At 36.2% G+C, this 17,911-nt stretch overlaps 1 protein-coding gene and 1 pseudogene across 2 annotated transcripts in view; both read right to left on the reverse strand.

Annotated features, from left to right (window-relative positions):
* BEX3 (brain expressed X-linked 3) overlaps nt 1–17,911 on the reverse strand; it is a 265,627-nt gene that overhangs the window by 41,528 nt on the left and 206,188 nt on the right. The window lies entirely within an intron of this gene.
* On the reverse strand, nt 4,882–6,146 carry LOC309653217 (nucleophosmin pseudogene; annotated as a pseudogene). Its single transcript has one exon. The product of its transcript is annotated as a nucleophosmin pseudogene (transcript).

The following is a 17,911-nucleotide window of genomic DNA, read 5'->3' on the forward strand; positions in this document are numbered from 1 at the left end:
TAAAATATTTTGTAAGATAAAAAAAAATTCCTAAAAGTGTTAGCAATTACTCCTCTGCAGAACTGTGCCATTCTCATAGCATGTACAGTTTCTTTATCAACCTTATACTCCTAGTGTCTATTACAATGTTTGAAATATTGTAAATGTTGAATAAATGTTTAATAGGGCCATTTTGACTTTGTGGGGATCCTCAAGTCCTTTACCTAGTCCTACTCTTGACTAAAGAATAGCAGGTAAGTCATTTCATTTCTCTAGAGGCAAAGACATGCATTTCCTAGGGAGCCTAGTAGAGGCCAGATGGCACACTAAATTAAAACACGAATAAAATTTAGCGAGATTTTCATAGTGTGTCACACAGACTACCTGATTTAGAATCTCCTGTTGTAACAGAGAGGAACAAACCTGACTCCATATTGGATCTACTCCTTTAGCTCTAACTTTTGTGCTCTGTTGCCTGTGCTTAGTTATGCTGGCTCTGTACCTTTGTAAAGGAATGTTGCCTGTAGCCTGAAATATACATAATAGCCCTTTCTCAAGGCTCTGCCTCCCAGGCTTGTCCTTTAAAGGTCTAACACTTTTCATCCATATAGAGATAAAAGTTGTAGAACAGAGAATAACACTTGTCTTGTTGGAGGTTTACAGGAACATCGTGACCAGACCTACCTGGATAGCTGTAAGAACAAAGGATTATCACGTCCCCTCCGGGGTCTGGTGGGCACCAAGAAGTTTGTAACAATCAGCCACACCCTCTCCTCTTTTTGTATAAAGGAAGCCTGAATTTTAACTCTGGTAAGACGGTTCTTTGGGACACTAGTCTGCCATCTTCTCGGTCTGCTGGCTTACAAATAAAGTCGGTATTCCTTGCCCCAACACCTTGTCTCTTAATTTATTGGCCTGGTCTGTGGCGAGCAGTAGGAGCTTGGACTCGGTAACGCTCTCTATTGCTAATAATGTAGACTTTGGCACCCTTCTCTGGATTACATGAATCAATCATACTTCCAACTGGGCCCCAGAACATGTATTGTTAACATGCTTCCCTGAGAGATTCTGATGTGTACTAACACTGGAGAACCACTGGTGGTACAGTGGAAACAGTTATATTAAGTACTGCCTTAGTTCATTTGGGCTGTGATAACAAAAATACCATAGATTGGATGGCTTAAATAACAGAAGTTTATTTTTCCTTGTTCTGGGGGTAGGAAGTCCAAGATCAAGGCACTGGCAGATTTGGTTTTTGGAAAGGGCCCGCTTCCTGATTCGTAGACTACAATCTCCTTTCTGTGCCCTCATACTGTGGAAAAAGCAAGGGAGGTTGCTGGGGTATCTTTTATAGTGGCACTAATCCCATTCATGAGGGCTCCATCCTCAGGACTTAATCACTTTTTAAAGGCCCAAACTCCAATTACCATCACAGTGGGGATTAGGTTTCAACATATGAATTTCAGGGGGACACAACAAATAGGCCTAGAAAAAGACTGCAAGGAAATACATCAAAATGTCAGAGATTCTAGCAATGCATATATCACATGACCTAAATTGTCTTATTCTATGTTAGGATCAATTTTTTAGAATCTTTTAACATTTCTCACATTGAAATATATCATAAAATACATGTGTAGATTTTATGTGATAGTTTTATTTTTTCTTTAAAAAGGTGTTACTGAATCAATGGTGTATATTGCTGATGCTGTAATCTAATAATCAAGAAAGTAAAGTGCATAAACGTATATGGGAATGTGCCTACACAAATAGAAAAAGACATAAAGGAATTCACCATTGAAGACATGTGGGAATGGATGTGTGATAAAATGTAATTTTTCTGCTGTTATTTACTTCAATGTCTGGTTTTTAGATTTTTACTTTTTGTACAGTTATAATCTTATTGTCATTAAAACAATTCTGAATATATATATGTCATCATGTTAATTTGGACTATGCAGAAAAATGGTAATAATAACAATATTCATAACATACTTTTAGCATGCACCATATTAGTGACAGTGTTCTCAGCTATTTACAGGTACTAATCAATCCATTCCTCAGAAGAAATCTGTGAGGGCTATACTATCAATGTACCCATTTTACGTAGGAGGAAACTGAGGCACGTAGAGATTAAGCAAATTACCTGTAGTTGTATAGCTAGTAAGTTTTAAAACCAGGATATAGCCCAAACTATTGGGTCCAGAATCAGTGCTCTCAGCCTCTCAATAAAACAAATACCTAATCCATTAAAGCAATGATTGGAACAGCCACCTAATTTCTTAAATATAATTTTAAAATGGCTGTTTTTTAGATATCTTAGTAGTGGCAAATTGCAATCCTATTGTTTCCTCTAAAGGGAGATGGGTTTCCCCTCACATTGAATAAAATTAGGCATAGTAGAGATAATCAGGCCATCGATGTTGGGAACCAAAAAGGAAAAAAAAGCAAAAGGAAAAAAATGGAGTCCCTAATATTGAGGACTTGAGAGATAATCATGTTAAGTCCAAGGAGTTAAGGAACACCTGGAGACAGCCACCTATTTTCTTAAATATAATTTTAAAATTTTGTTGTTTTGAAACATATTTTAGTAGCAGCAAATCCTAATCCCACTGTTTCTTCTAAAAGGAATTGTATTTTCTCTCACATTGAATAAAACTGGGCATAGTGGAGATAATCAGGCAATCGATGCTGGGAAGCAAAAAGGAAAAAAATGGAGTCTCTGACTGGAGAGGTAATCATGTTAAGTTCAACTTGTGAGGAAGATGAAATTAGGGGAAAGCAGAAACTGTGAAGAAGTAGAAGCAAGGACACAGAGAAAAGCTTTCCAGGAGAAAATTAAGTCACCTGTCAGCAGTGGGTGAAGATAGGCATTTGTTGTATTAATGCATATTTTGTGGGAAAGAACATGCCAAGTAGACTTTGTCAATCTCTTTGATTCATACACATTTTCAAAACTGAATAGGTACTGTGGGGTAGATAATATCTCCTAACTTGTTTTTAAAAATAATGACAGATTTATTTTTCTCTTTTAGCAAAACTTGGATGTCTATTGAAGAAACTTAAAAAGTAAAAGGTCACCTTTGTGACCAGAGCCAGCATTGCAGCTTGAACATCACTGAGCTGGAAGCCTGGGACAGAGAAACAGTGTTAATCTTGATTAATGGTGGAACAAATTTTGGACCTGTTGAGACTGAGGTAAGTTTGGGACATTCAGGAGGAAAGTTCCACTAGAGAATTGGATAAAAGTCTGTAGGGCCAAAGAGTAGTTGGGCTGGACATGTGGAATTGTAGTGATAACTGCAGAAGTGAATGGGATCAGCCAAGGAGAGCATGGAGACCAAGAAGAGAGAGGACTTGCAATATTCAGGGAAGCAATACAGCTCAGGCTCTAAGAGTCCAGGTGTTGGAACTTGTCACTTCTAATTGGTCTAAATCTCCACTCGGCCTCTCAGTATTCCAGTAAAATAAAACTATGAGATGGTTATATAAGATTCACATTGAATATAAGAACAGAGAAAGGGTGAAACCAAGAAAATGTTGAAAGGTATATTATGCAAATTGTATCTGTAAGAATGCTGGTACCGCTTTTTAAATATCAAACAAGGTAGAATTCAAGGCAATGGATATTTATATAGATAAAGAGGGACATTTAATAAAGAGAAAAGATCAATCCACCAGATGGTATCCTAATCCTTTATTTATATGCACCTAAAGGCATAAAGCAAAAAATAAAAATCAGAATAACAGGACAAGTAGAAAAATTCATAATTATAGTGAGAAGGAATAATGTAAGTTTCTAGGTAACTAATAGTATGGTGGTGCAGTGGTTAAGAATCCACCTGCCAACGCAGGGGACATGGGTTCGATTCCTGGTCTGGGAAGATCCCACATGCCGTGGAGCAACTAAGCCCGTGTGCCACAACTACTGAGCCGGTGCTCTAGAGCCCGTGAGCCACAACTACTAAGCCCACGCACTGCAACTACTGAAGCCCGTGTGCTCTAGGGCCCACGTGCCACAACTACTGAGCCCGTGTGCTGCAATTACTGAAGCCCGCGCACCTAGAGCCCGTGCTCCGCAACGAGAAGTCACCACAATGAGAAACCTGCACACCACAACAAAGAGTAGCCCCTGCTCACCACAACTAGAGAAAGCCCGCATGCAGCAACGAAGACCCAACACAGCCAAAATTAATTGATTAATTAATTAATTTTAAAAAAAGAACTAAGTACACATCCCCAGAAATTCCATTCACAGGAATTTTTTAAAAATAATAATACATGTAAAAAAGTATCCAACAAAGTAGGCCTTAAGGAAAGAAATATTACTAGGGATAGAGATATATTTTATAATGGTAACATAGTCAATATAATATGAAGGTACTAAAATTCTAAATCTGTATGCTTCTAGTAACATTGCTTCAAAATATACAATACAAAAAGTATCAGAAATAAAAGGAGAAGTAGAGAAATCTAAAGTAAGTGTGGGACATGTAAATATACCTCAGTAAAAGATTGATAGAAGAATCAGAAAATAATATCAGTAGAAGTATTGAAGATTTAAGCAACTAGAATAACAAATTTGACCTAATTTACACACATAGACCAATACAACCTACAATTGCAGAATATAAATTCTTTTCAAGGCAAATGGGACATTTGCTAAAATTGACCTTCTACTAGGTCCATTAACCAACTATCAATGAATTTCAAAGTATTGGAATAGTTCAGAATATGTTATCTGATGACAGATGAATAATAAAGCTAAGAATTAATAACAAATAGATAACAACAAGAAAATCTCAAAGTGTTTGGAAATTAATCAGTACATTTCTCATGAGTAAAAACAGAAAATCAAATTTAGCATTATTTTTTTTTCTTTTCTTTTCTTTTTTTACTGTATTAAAATACTGAGTTTATTTCACATGTATATTTTTGTCTCCCCACCATTTCCATTTGTCTGACCACCACTACTACTATGTCCTATCATAACATTCCATACATACTTAAAACCAAGCAAAGGGTGGAGTTCCAACTTGAAAAACTAAACAGGCATTTTGGACAACACATTCTTGGCAATGGAACCTGGACAACATTTATCAGACATGGTAGGGAAAGTTCTCACTCTGCATTATAAAAAGGACAGCCAGATATCAACTGTTACAGAGATGAAATAAGATGGAAAAATTTAACAAACTGTTTAAACTATTTTCTTAAAGAGACTTCCTCCACTGCAGAGATCTTGAATAGCCTCCTGGTCTGTCATCCGGAAACAATTCTTCACATAATTGATGAATTTGGCTTCCACTTTGGGAAGGGAACCACCTTTTTCTATACTTGCTTGCATTTTTGCTTTAATGTCTTCTACAGAGCTAGGTCCTTTCGGTGTTTTAGGAGTTTTTTCCTGTTTTTTGAAGGATTCTTGACCTTTTGATCTTGGTGTTGATGGTTTTGAGTCTTTTCCATTCTGGTTTGATTTTTGTGCATTTTTGGCTGGAGTATCTCGTACGGATTTCTTTACTGGAGTTTTTCTTCAGCTTCCTCATCATCAGAGTAATCATCATCATCGTCATCATCGTCGTTGTCATCATCATCATCATCATCTTCATCAGCAGCAAGTTTCACTTTTTTCTGTGGAACCTTGCTACCACTTCCAGGGCCAGAACGCTTTCCAGATATACTTAGGAGTTTCACATCCTCCTCCTCTTCATCTTCTGACTCTGCATCTTCCTCCACAGCTACTAAGTGCTGTCCGCTAATATGCACAGGCCCTGAACCACACTTCAACCATAAGACCACAGGTGGTGTTATTTCAAAGCCCCCAAGGGAAACCGTTGGCTGCACAGACATTTTCAAAGTTGCCAGTGTTACTTTAATTGGACTGCCTTCATAATTCATCGCCTCTGCTTCGACAATGTGCAATTCATCCTTTGCGCCAGCCCCTAAACTGACCGTTCTTAAAGATAACTGGTGCTCATTTTCATCATTATCCACCTTAAAGTGATAATCTTTGTCGGCCTTTAGTTCACAACCGAAAAGATAGTTCTGGGGCCTCAGGGGACTCATGTCCATGTCCATCAAATCTTCCATGGGTTGGTGGCACACACTTCGGTGGGAGAGAAAGTGAACGGAGATAAAAGACTACCATTCGAAGGAACAGTCGCGCAGGACGGAATCAGACCAGGGAAAAAGCTAGCATTATTTTTAATTGAGTGATAATGAAAACACAGCATATGAAAACCTGTGGGATGCAGCTATCTGTGCTTAGTAAGAAATTCTATATCCTTAAATGCATATATTAGAAAAGAAGAAAGGCTGAAAAATATCGATGATCTAAGTTTGCTTGTCAATACATTTTGGAGAAAACACCAACAAAAATCTTAAGGCACAATTCTTAAGGCAGGAAATAAGAATAGAAACTAATGAAAGAGAAATGAAACACACAAAAGAAAGAAACAGACAAAATTTTAGTCTAGGTACATACTAATAAAATCAAAACCCTCTAACAAAATTGATCAAGATAAAAAGAGAAGACACAAAGTAAATGTCAGGGGTAAAAGAACAACAGTACATATTCTACAGATTTTAAAAAAGAGAATAAAAGGATAATATGAACAATTTCATACAATTAAATTTAAGAATTTAGATTGTGCATGAATTTATTAAAAAACAACTTACCAAAAGGGAAAAAAGAAGAAATAGAAAATCTGAACAGTCCCATATCTATTAAATGAATTGAATTGCAAGTGAAAATAATGCAATATATCCACTTTGGTGATGACAGCGCGAGGACCTATGAATACCCACTTGAGAGCTAAATGAACAGAGCAGGAAAAAACTATAAAAACATTTAATGTCTCTAGAAATTGTCCTAAGGGAAAACAGCAAATGAAGAAACATTTATTTCAAAAAATCTACTAAAACTTGGTAAAAATAGCAAGGATTTCTGGCATTTGAATCAGGACCTGCTCCCTCCTTCCTTTCTGTCCCTAGCTCAGCTTAAAGGAAACTCTACTCTGGACAGGCATGGCCAGGAAGGCAGGATTCCCTTTCCCCTCAGCTCCCAATCAAGGCTTATGATATCTTCACTGAGAGGGCAGGCCACCAGCATTTCTCATTCCCTCCAAATCAGAGTTGAAAGGCTAAGTTCTTGGTGAGTATGGCCAAGAGGTCATGGATTCCCTTCTTCTAACCAGTCACTACCCATAGGGCAAAGGCTCTACCCAACAGTGGCAGACCAAGAATATAGTGGCCCTGATTGCTCTCACTCCAGCTTGCTCTTAGAGCAGAGGTTCCAAGCTAGGAGAAACAAGCCAAAAAACCGAAGAGCCTACTGCCCTGCCTAGAGTAGCAGCTCAGAGTCTTTGCCCAGAGAAGGAAGCAGTCCTTAAAAACAGAGGGCTCCTAAGTTCTCCCCAAAAGGACTGGCTTAATGTGAAACATAGTTTGGGGAAGATCAAGCTTAAAGGTACTCTAGAAAACAATATCTTCCCTTAATTAAGAACAACAAGTTAAATCATAGGCCAGCTGGTACACCAGAGAGAATCAGGGAAAGAGTTAGTAAAGAAGAATCCATATATACAATGGAATATTACTCAGCCATAAAGAGGAACAAAATTGAGTCATTAGTTGAGACGTGGATGGATCTAGAGACTGTCATACAGAGTGAAGTAAGTCAGAAAGAGAAAAACAAATATCGTATATTAATGCATGTATGTGGAACCTAGAAAAACGGTACAGATGAACTGGGTTGCAGGGCAGAATTTGAGACACAGATGTAGAGAATAAACGTATGGACACCAAGGGGGGAAAACTGCGGTGGGGTGGGGATGGTGGTGTGCTGAATTGGGCGATTGGGATTGACATGTATACAGTGATGTGTATAAAATGGGTGACTGATTAAAAAAATAAAAAAGAAGAATCTGCTGGGGGTCAGAATAAACGTCAAAGACTGGCCTCAAAAACTACTCCTGACTGAATTTAATTTGATCAGACTGTTGAGCATATTATGCCCCAAGGCTTTGTTGAAAACAACAGAGCACTCAGTCTATAATTAGTGGAGCCTAACAGGCCAAGTGTAATACCAAATGAAGCAGACAGTTTAATACCAAGATTAAAGAAAGAGACAGTCAAAAAGAGTGTTGGTAAAAACCAATTGTAATCCTAGGATACCTGTGCATGTCCCCAAGTTTGCACCATCTGAGGAGTGACACCAGAAGGTTCACATAGTAGGGAAAATGGGCCAAGTCACAAGACAAATGAGTAAACAACAACCAAAGCAAGGAGTAGGAAAAAGGGGGAGGTGAATCAGTATCCAAAGATGTAAAAATACATTAAACTATACAGATTTCAACAAAAATTACAATATATGCTGTCAAAGAAAAATTGCACTGGACAGAGTTAAATATCAAAGGAAGATGTTTTTCTTGAGACTGAACTCAACTATAAATACAACAATGACAGCAGGGGATTTATAATCAAAATGTAGGGAGAGGGAATCACTAGATTAAAAATTAACAAAAGTAACTTGATTAGATATCAAGAGTGAGGGGAAGAGGAACTTAATTGAATTTCAAGTATGGGAGGATTCTTGCTAAACTGGCTTAGCAGGATTCTTGCTAGAACTGGGCTCAGCAGGATTCTTTACTAAAACTGTTCTTGACAGCCCAGTCAAGAAAACTCAAAGGATCCCGATTAGCCGCAAGAGGGAGGGGATATGGGGATATATGTATACGTATAGCTGATTCACTTTGTGATACAGCAGAAACTAACACACCATTGTAAAGCAATTATACTCAAATAAAGATGTTAAAAAAAAAAAAGAAGGGAGTCCTTCTCAGTACAAAGAAACAGGCATATGAGACCCACATACAGGAAAGAGGGCCAAAAAAGGTATAACACATACAGAAAGAAATGGTAGAAGCCCTTCCTTATCAGTAATTACTTGAAAGGTAAATGGATTAAACTCTCTAATCAAAGAGCAGAAATTGGCAGGATGGATACAAACCATGATCTAACTATATGCTATCTACAAGAGACTCACTTTAGATTCAAAGACATATATAGATTGAAAAGATAGTAAAACATATTTCATGCAAATAATAACCAAAAGATAGCTGTATATCTATAGGATTATTAAACAAAATAGACTTTAGGATAAAAAAAAGTTACAAGAGACAAAGGACATTATATATTGATAAAAAGTTAAATTCATCAATAAGATGTAAAAATTATAGGCATATATGTATGAAACAACAGAAGCCCAGAATATATGAAGCAAACATGACAGAATTGAAGGGAGAAATAGGCAGTTCTAGACTAATACTTGGAGACTTCAACACCCCAGTTTCAGTAATGGATATCACATCTAGACAAAAGACCAATAAGGTTAGAGGTCTTAAACAACTCTATAACTCTATAAACTAACTAGACCTAGCAAACATATAGAACATGACACACAACAACAGCAGAATAAACATTCTTCTTAAGTGCACATGGAACATACTCAAGGATAGGACTTCATTTAGGCCACAAAACAAGTCTCAATACATTTGAAAAGATTAGGGTAATACAAAGTATCTTCTCTGGCCACAATTCAATGTAAAAAGAACTCCTACAACTCAACAAGAAGACAAGCAAATTAAGAATGGTGAAAGGACTTGAATCTCCAAAGAAGATATAATAACGAGTGACCAATAAGCACATGAAAAGGTATTCAACATCATTTAACACAGCAAAATACAAAGTAAAAGTAAAATGAGATACCACTTCACACTCACTAGGATATCTATAATAATAAAAAAAAAGGAAAATAACAGGTCTTGGCAAGGATGTGGAGAATTGGAACACTTGAGCATTGCTGGTGGGAATGTAAAATAGTGAAGCTGCTATGGAAAACCTTTGGCAGTTCCTCAAAAAGTTAAACATAGAATTACCATATGACTCAGTAATTCCATTCTTAGGTATATCCCTAAGAAAATTGAAAACAAGGACACAAACATATACTTGTTCATGAATGTTCGTTGCAGCATTATTCACAACAGGTAAAAGGTGGAAACAATTCAAGTTCCCACCAAGAGATGAATGTGTAAACAAAATGTAGTATATGCATACTATTGAATATTATTCTTCCATAAAATGAAGCTCTGAAGCATGCTAACAACATGGATGAATTTTCAAAACATCATGCTAAATGCAATAAGCCAGACACAAAAGGACAATATTGTATGATTCCACGAATATAAAATATTCTAAAATAGACAAGTTAGTTGAGCTGGACAGTAGATTGGGGATTACCAGGGATGGGGGGAAGGAGGGAAATGGGGAGTTATTGCTTAATGGGTACAGAGTTTCTGCTTTAATTGATGAAATAGTTTTAGAAATAGATAGGAGTGATGGTTGCACAACATTGTAAATGTATTTAATGCCACTGATTTGTACACTTAAAACGGTTTAAATGAAAAGTTTTATTTTATATATGTTTTACCAAAATAAAACCCAAAAACTACAGGGATGACATGATCTGAAAATCCGTTGTTACTATGTTGCTTCTCTCAGTATTCAACCTGTTGATTGAATTCTTATTAGGATTCACTTTCAGCCATTAGCTCTCTTAGTTGCTTTACTAAATTTGTGTTTATTTCTTAGAGAAAACTGAAGTAAACAGTGAACGTCAGTTTTAAATGAGACTAGAATAAGATTTTACTTGAAACAAAAATCAATTCTATTTCTATTTCGCATCAATGAGCACACTGAAAATAAAATTAAGAAAAAATCCATTTAAAATAGCATCAAAAAGAATAAAATATGTTGGAATAAATTTGAAAAAAGTGCAAACTTGTACTCTGAAAACTACAAAATATTTTTGAAAGAAATTTCAATACAATTTTTATCAAAATCCTGCTACCATTTTGTATAAATTGATAAACGATCCTAAAATTCATATGGAAATTAATGGGATCCCAAATAACGAAAACAGTCTTGAAAAAGACCAAAGCAGGAGAAGTCCACTTTATGATTTCAAAACTCTCTACAAAGCTACATAATCAAAACAGTGTGATACTAGCATAAGGATAGACATAAAGATCTATGGGACAGAATTGAAGATCCAAACATAAACCCATATATTGATGGTCAATTGATTTTAGATAAGAGTGCCAGAGTGTCAAGACTATTCAATGGGGGGCGGGGGGAACAGTGTTTTTTTTTTTTTTTTGAGGTGAGGTTTATTTATTTATTTATTTTTGACGGATGGATGTCCAGTTGTTCTAACACCATTTGCTGAAAGGACTATTCTTTCTTCATTTTCACCTTTGTCAAAAATCAATTGATCATCTTTGTGTGGGACTATTTCTGGACTGTTTATTCTGTTTCACTGATCTATTATCTTTCTCTTACCAATACCACACTGTCTTGATTACTGTAGCTTTGCATTAAGTCTTAAAATCACATAGTGTGATTTCTCCAACTTTTTTTCATAATTGTTTTGGCTATTCTAGTTCCTTTACCTTTCCATTTAAATTTTAGAATCAACTTGTCTATTTTTTATTTAAAAAGTTCTTCTGGCATTTCGATTGGATTTGCATTTAATTTATAGATCAATTTGGAGAGAACTGACATCTTTACAATGTTTAGTCTTCCAATCTATGAATATAGTATGGGAACGGTCTTTTTAACAAACAGTGCTTGGAGAACAGATATCCAGAAGAATGAAGTTGGATACTTACCTCACACCATATATAAAATTTAGCTCAAAATAGACCGAAGACCTAAATGTAAAAGCTGAAACAATAAAACTCCTAGAAGAAAACAAAAATGTACATCTTTGTGACCTTGGACTAGGCAATGGTTCTTTAGATATGATCTCTAAAGCACAAGGATCAAATGAAAAAATAGGCAAACAGGACATCATCAAAATGAAACTTTTGTACTTCAAAGACAATCAGAATGTGAATAAACAACCCACTCATTTATAATTAAAAAAAACTCCTATTCAACTAAAAACAGTAGGTAACTTCCTTAATGTGATAAATAGAACCTTAAATAATAATTAATAAACCTTCAACAACCCTGATACTTTAATGGTACAAAATGGAGGGTTTACCCCTTGATAGCATGGTGGAGACAAAGATTCCTTTCATCACTTCTACTAAAAAAATGTGTTGTAAGTCATAGCCTATACAGTAAGGTAAGAAAGAATGTTTAAGAATTGAAAAGGAAGAAATAAAGCTGTCATTATTTGCAGGCAACATGATTGTTATATACAAAAATCCAAAAGAATCTACAGACATAATATATACATTAATAAGTAAATTTAGCAAGTAGCTGGGTGCAATGTCAATATTCAACACTGAATTGTATTTCTATGTATCATTAACAAACAATTAAAAAAGAAACAAAAATTTACCATTTACAATTGTGTAAAAGAATATTAAATACTTGGGAGTAAATCTAACAAAGATGTGCAAGACCTCTACACAGTAAACTACAAAATATTATTGAGAGAACTTAATGAATACTTATGTAAATGAATACATAAATGCATAAATAGACAAAATGTGACAAACTCCTCAAATTGATGTATCCCAATGGAAATAACAATATTTACAAAACATCCAGCTATATCAAAAATAAAAACTAATCAAAGAAAACTTTGATCCTCTTTCCTAATCTATTTTTCATCTCTTATCACAAGTAGCTGATTTTGTCCATATTTCCTCAATTTGAATTTTTGAAAACAAAAATTTTATTTCACCAGCTTATCCCCAACCACACTTACAAAAAACGTTAGTCATTTTTATGTTTATTTTACTCATTTAAAAATATTTTGTATTTCCTTGAACCAAAAACATCCTCAATTGTAAGCTGCATCACTTAATTTCAATACTCTTTTCAGGATAAACAATATAAGGGTAAACATTCCACGTAAAATACATTCCAATTTCAGAAATGCTAAAATATGAAAAACCTGCAAGCCTTAGAACTCATAAACAGAAGTTAATTATGTTCATTCTTTGGATACAATGTTCAAACAACAGTGAATAGTTTGATTTGTTTCTCTGTACCCTTTCTGTGTATTATTATAATTAATATTTTTGACATTATCTATAGGGTTTCACAACACTTATTTGCTCTTTCCATTCCTTTCCTTGTCTCCAGGACAACAGGGCGCTAGTACCTGAAAGACTTTATGGGACTAGAAATACTTCAACACAATTCAGTTGTTCATTATGGGAGGGCTATGTCACCAGTGAATGCCAGTCACCAATTTCCCTTCACTCTATCCCTGCCCTCTTATTTCACTCTCCCCCCATCATCACATCACGCATTTTTGTCTTTGCCAATCTGAGAGGTCAAAAGTGTTCTCTTCTCCTTGTGGCATTCATTTCCCTTTCTCTGTTTAACAGAAAGGGACTACAGTTTCCCTTATGGCTACTGGACATTGGCACAAGTTCTCTGATATATTTTTTTTCTTTCCTTTGCTCCCCAGGCATAGATCTCCTATGTCCACTTCTTTCCTCAACATTCACTGATATTCATTTTTCCTGTGTTTTGAAAATGCATGAAATTAATACAGAGCAGCGTGTCAAGATGGGATGAATAGACTTTAAGGAGGGATTTTTCTTTTTAATGTTTTTTCTTTCTTTCCCCTTTTCCCATAAACTTCTCTTATTCTGATAATCAGAAAAGTTAATAAAGGTTTTTTTATTTGACGAAAGAAAACATTCAAGGTAGGAAAAAAATACGTTTCCTAAAGAAAATTATTTGTTTCAGTAGAAATACAACATTACCTTTATAGCACTAATTTGTACCAAGTACAAAGTGTGTTTGTTTGGCTACATACATAATGAAAGTTTTCAGCGTTTTAAAATAGATGCTTCTGATCTGGAGCATGAGTATACTGTGCCCTTCACCCACACCCCACCCTAGTTCATTGGGCCTTTCAACCATCCTCCTATTCAAGGGGCCACAAAGACCAGAGTTTACCATTTTCTGATTACCAGGAAAGCTCTGTACTACCGCCTCTATCCTCGCTAGGCCTGCCTGTTCTCTGCCTTTATTCACAGTGCCCAGGTGGAAGCTGCCCTGGACCCTGTCTACTCTCTCCCACATGGATTATGCAGTCTGCTGCACCTTTCACCTCCAAATTACCATTTCTAGAGCCCTGGGAGGAGCCTAGGCTTACTGAAGTGTTGCTTCCTACCGGACCATCTTCCCAGTGGCCTCTCAACCAGACAGGTCAGTTTCCAAGGAACTCTTACCTTCTGACCAGATTGATTAACCTAGACTGGGTACTCTCACTGGAGAAGTCTGTAGACTACCCAAAATTGCATCCAAGTTCCCTCTGAGTGTGTGTGTGTGTGTGTGTGTGTGTGCACGTGTGCACACATGTTATAAGCAGGGTTATATGCACTTTTGTAGGGAGGTCGTTCTAGTCAAAATATGTAGATATGAGGTCCATGGAGGTTATATAACATGTTTAAGTTCACCCAGCTAAATGAAGAGTCAGATCTGGTATTTATATCCAGGTTGTTGGACTACATGGCATGTGGTCCTAGACATTAAGTTCTGTTGCCTCCCAAATGGTGTTTCTTAAGATCCTGTTATATTTTCACTTCTCTGTTTACAGTGTATCAAACAGCCCCACCTGGATATCCCATAGACATCTCAAACTCAATCTATCCAAATATGATCTTGCCATCTTCCCCTTGCCCTTATAACTTTCCTTACCTGATTCCTCCTCCTTTTCTCATGAACCTTATGGTGATTGGTGCCAACATACAAACAATACCTTCTCTCTCATCCCATACAATCAATCAATCCACAAGTCCTGGAGAATGTAACATTTGGGGGGATATGATTCCATTTGTGTATAATTTTTTAAAAGTAATATTAAAAAGTATTTTTTAAAAGAAAAATTTTAGGGCTTCCCTGGTGGCACAGTGGTTGAGAATCTGCCTGCCAATGCAGGGGACACGGGTTCGAGCCCTGGTCTGGGAGGATCCCACATGCCGTGGAGCAACTGGGCCCGTGAGCCACAATTACTGAGCCTGCGCGTCTGGAGCCTGTGCTCCGCAACAAGAGAGGCCGCGATAGTGAGAGGCCCACGCACCGCGATGAAGAGTGGCCCCCGCTTGCCACAACTAGAGAAAGCCCTCGCATGGAAACGAAGACCCAACACAGCCATAAATAAATAAATAATTAATTAATTTAAAATAATTAAATCTTAAAAAAAAATGCTGACTTCCATCTTAAAAAAAAAAGAAAAATTTTAGTTCACAACAAAATTGAGAGGAAGGTACAGAGATTTCCCATATACCCCTTGCATAGCCCCCATCTTTATCAACATTACTCAACAGAATGGTATATTTGTTACAATTCATGAACCTAAATCAACACGTCAAAATTACCCAAAGCCCATAGTTTACCTTAGCGTTCACTCTTGGTGTTGTGCATTTTATGGGTTCAGAAAAGTGTATGACATCTATCATTATAGTATCATACAGAGTATTTTCACTGCCCTAGAAATCCTCTGTGCTCCACCTATTCGTACCCACCCCCAACCCTTGGCAACCACTGATTTTTTTACTGTCTCCATAGTTTTGTCTTTTCCAAAATGTCATGTATATAGTTGGAATCATATAGTATGTAGCCTTTTCAGATTGGCTTTCTTTCACTTAGTAATATGCATTTAAGTTTCCTCCATGTCTTCATGGCTTGATAGCTCATTCCTTTTCAGCGCTGAAAAATATTCCACTGTCTGGATGTACCACAGTTTATTTATCCATTCATCTAGTAAAAGTCATCTTGGTTGCTTCCAGGTTTTGGCAATTATGAAAAAACTTCTACAAACATCTGTGTGCAGGTTTTTGTGTGGACATAAGTTTTCAACTCCTTTGGGTACATATTAAGGAGCATGATTGCTGGATCATATGGTAAGAGGATGTTTACTTTCGTAAGAAATTGCCAAACAGTCTTCCAAAATGGTTAAACCACTTTTCAGCCCCACTAGCAATGAATGAGAGTTCCTGTTGCTCCACTTCCTTGCCAGCATTTGGTGTTGTCAGTGTTCTGGATTTTGGTCATTCTAATAAATGTGTAGTGTATCTCATTGTTGTTTTAATTTGCATTTCCATGATGACATATGATGTGGAGCATCTTTGTATATGCTTACTTCCCATCTGTATCTCTTCTTTGGTGAGGTGTCTGTTAAAGTCTTTGGCCCATTTTTTAATCAGGTTTTTGTTTTCTTATTGTTGAATTTTAAGGGTTCTTTGTATATTTTGGATAATGGTCCCTTCTCAGATGTGTCTTCTGCAAATGTTCTCTCCCAGTCTATGGCTTGTCTTCTCATTCCCTTGAACTGTCTTTTGCAGAGCAGAAGTTTTTCATTTTAATTAACTCCATCTAGTCAAGTATTTCTTCCATGTATCATGGTTTTGATGTCGTATCTAAAAAGTCATTGCCATGGCCAAGGTCACCTAGGTTTTCTCCTATGTAACCTTCTAGTAGTTTGATAATTTTGCATTTTACCTTTAGGTCTGTGATCCATTTTGAGTTAATTTTTACGAAGGGTGTAAGGTCTGTGTCTACAGTCATTCTTTTGCATGTAGATGTCCAGTTGTCCCAGCACCATATTTTGAAAAGACCATCTTTGCTCTATTGTATTGCCTTTGCTCCTTTCTCAAAGGTCAGTTGACTCTATTTATGTGGGTCTATTTCTGAGCTCTCTGTTCTGTTCCATTGATCTATTCTTCTATTCTTTTGCAAATACCACACTATCACGATTACTGTAGATTTACAGTAAGTCTTGCATTTGGGTTGTAGTGCCAGTCCTCCAATTTCATTGTTCTTCAATATTGTGGTGGCTATTCTGGGTCTTTTACCCCTCCATATAAACCTTAGAACATTTTGTGATGTGCACCAAATAACTTGCTGGGATTTTGATTGGGATCTAACTTTTTAATATGCTTCTAGAACTAGTTTTTCTATCCAACTCTTCTACCACTACACACATTTAAGCTACCACCATGTTTCCCGTCTAAATAAATAATGCCAACATACTTTTAAATGCCAAATCAGAAATGTGGGTATTATCCTTTCCTTTTATTCCCTCACTTCCCTCAATCTCATCAATGACCAGTTCCTTGAGAATTCAACCTTCTAATTATCTTTCGCCTCTGCCTACTTTTTCCCAAACCTACTGCCTGTTATTGCCATGGTTCAGGTTCAAGATACCCAGTTATATTTTTCCTGGAATACCGTGAAAGTTTACTTGCTGGCATTCCTACATCATATATTGTTCCTGTTTAATGGATTCATTTTTTTCAAATATGAAATCTTATAAAATCACTGCTATTCAGTATCTTATTTCTTCTTCCTCCCATAGTCCTGTGAGATAGGTACTTTTGGAGAAATGCTCTTTAAGAGGATGATGTAGTGGGGTAGAAACCTCTACCTTCTCCAGGATAAAAAGGAACTTTGAGTTACTTATTTACATATAAGTTTTTAGCAGCTCACAGCCTTGTTACCATGGAATGCTGAGAGGATAGACAATAAGTACACCTTTGGATTATTTAGAAGATAGGAGTCCAAGATCTTATGTGGGACAACTACTGTAAAAAATGAAAATTATGCATAAATTCCTTTATATAAATTAATTTCAATTTCAATTCAAATTACAAGGAATCTGTTTTGGAACTTGAAAATGTTGCTCAAAAATTCCTCTGAATTATAAATACACATACACAAATTACAAATATACATACACATACAAATACACAAATTGATGAAAACAAATAATAAAAGCAAACTGTACTGCCAGATAAATTAACAATAAATTTTTAAAAGTGACTGCCCAAGAATAAAGAAAATAGCTAAGGAATAGCATTTGAAAGTTGACACAGATCTAGAAACAACTTGGCTTTTAGAA

The sequence above is a fragment of the Balaenoptera physalus genome, assembly GCF_965194825.1.
Source record: "Balaenoptera physalus genome assembly, chromosome: X".
Classification (NCBI taxonomy): Eukaryota; Metazoa; Chordata; class Mammalia; order Artiodactyla; family Balaenopteridae; genus Balaenoptera; species Balaenoptera physalus.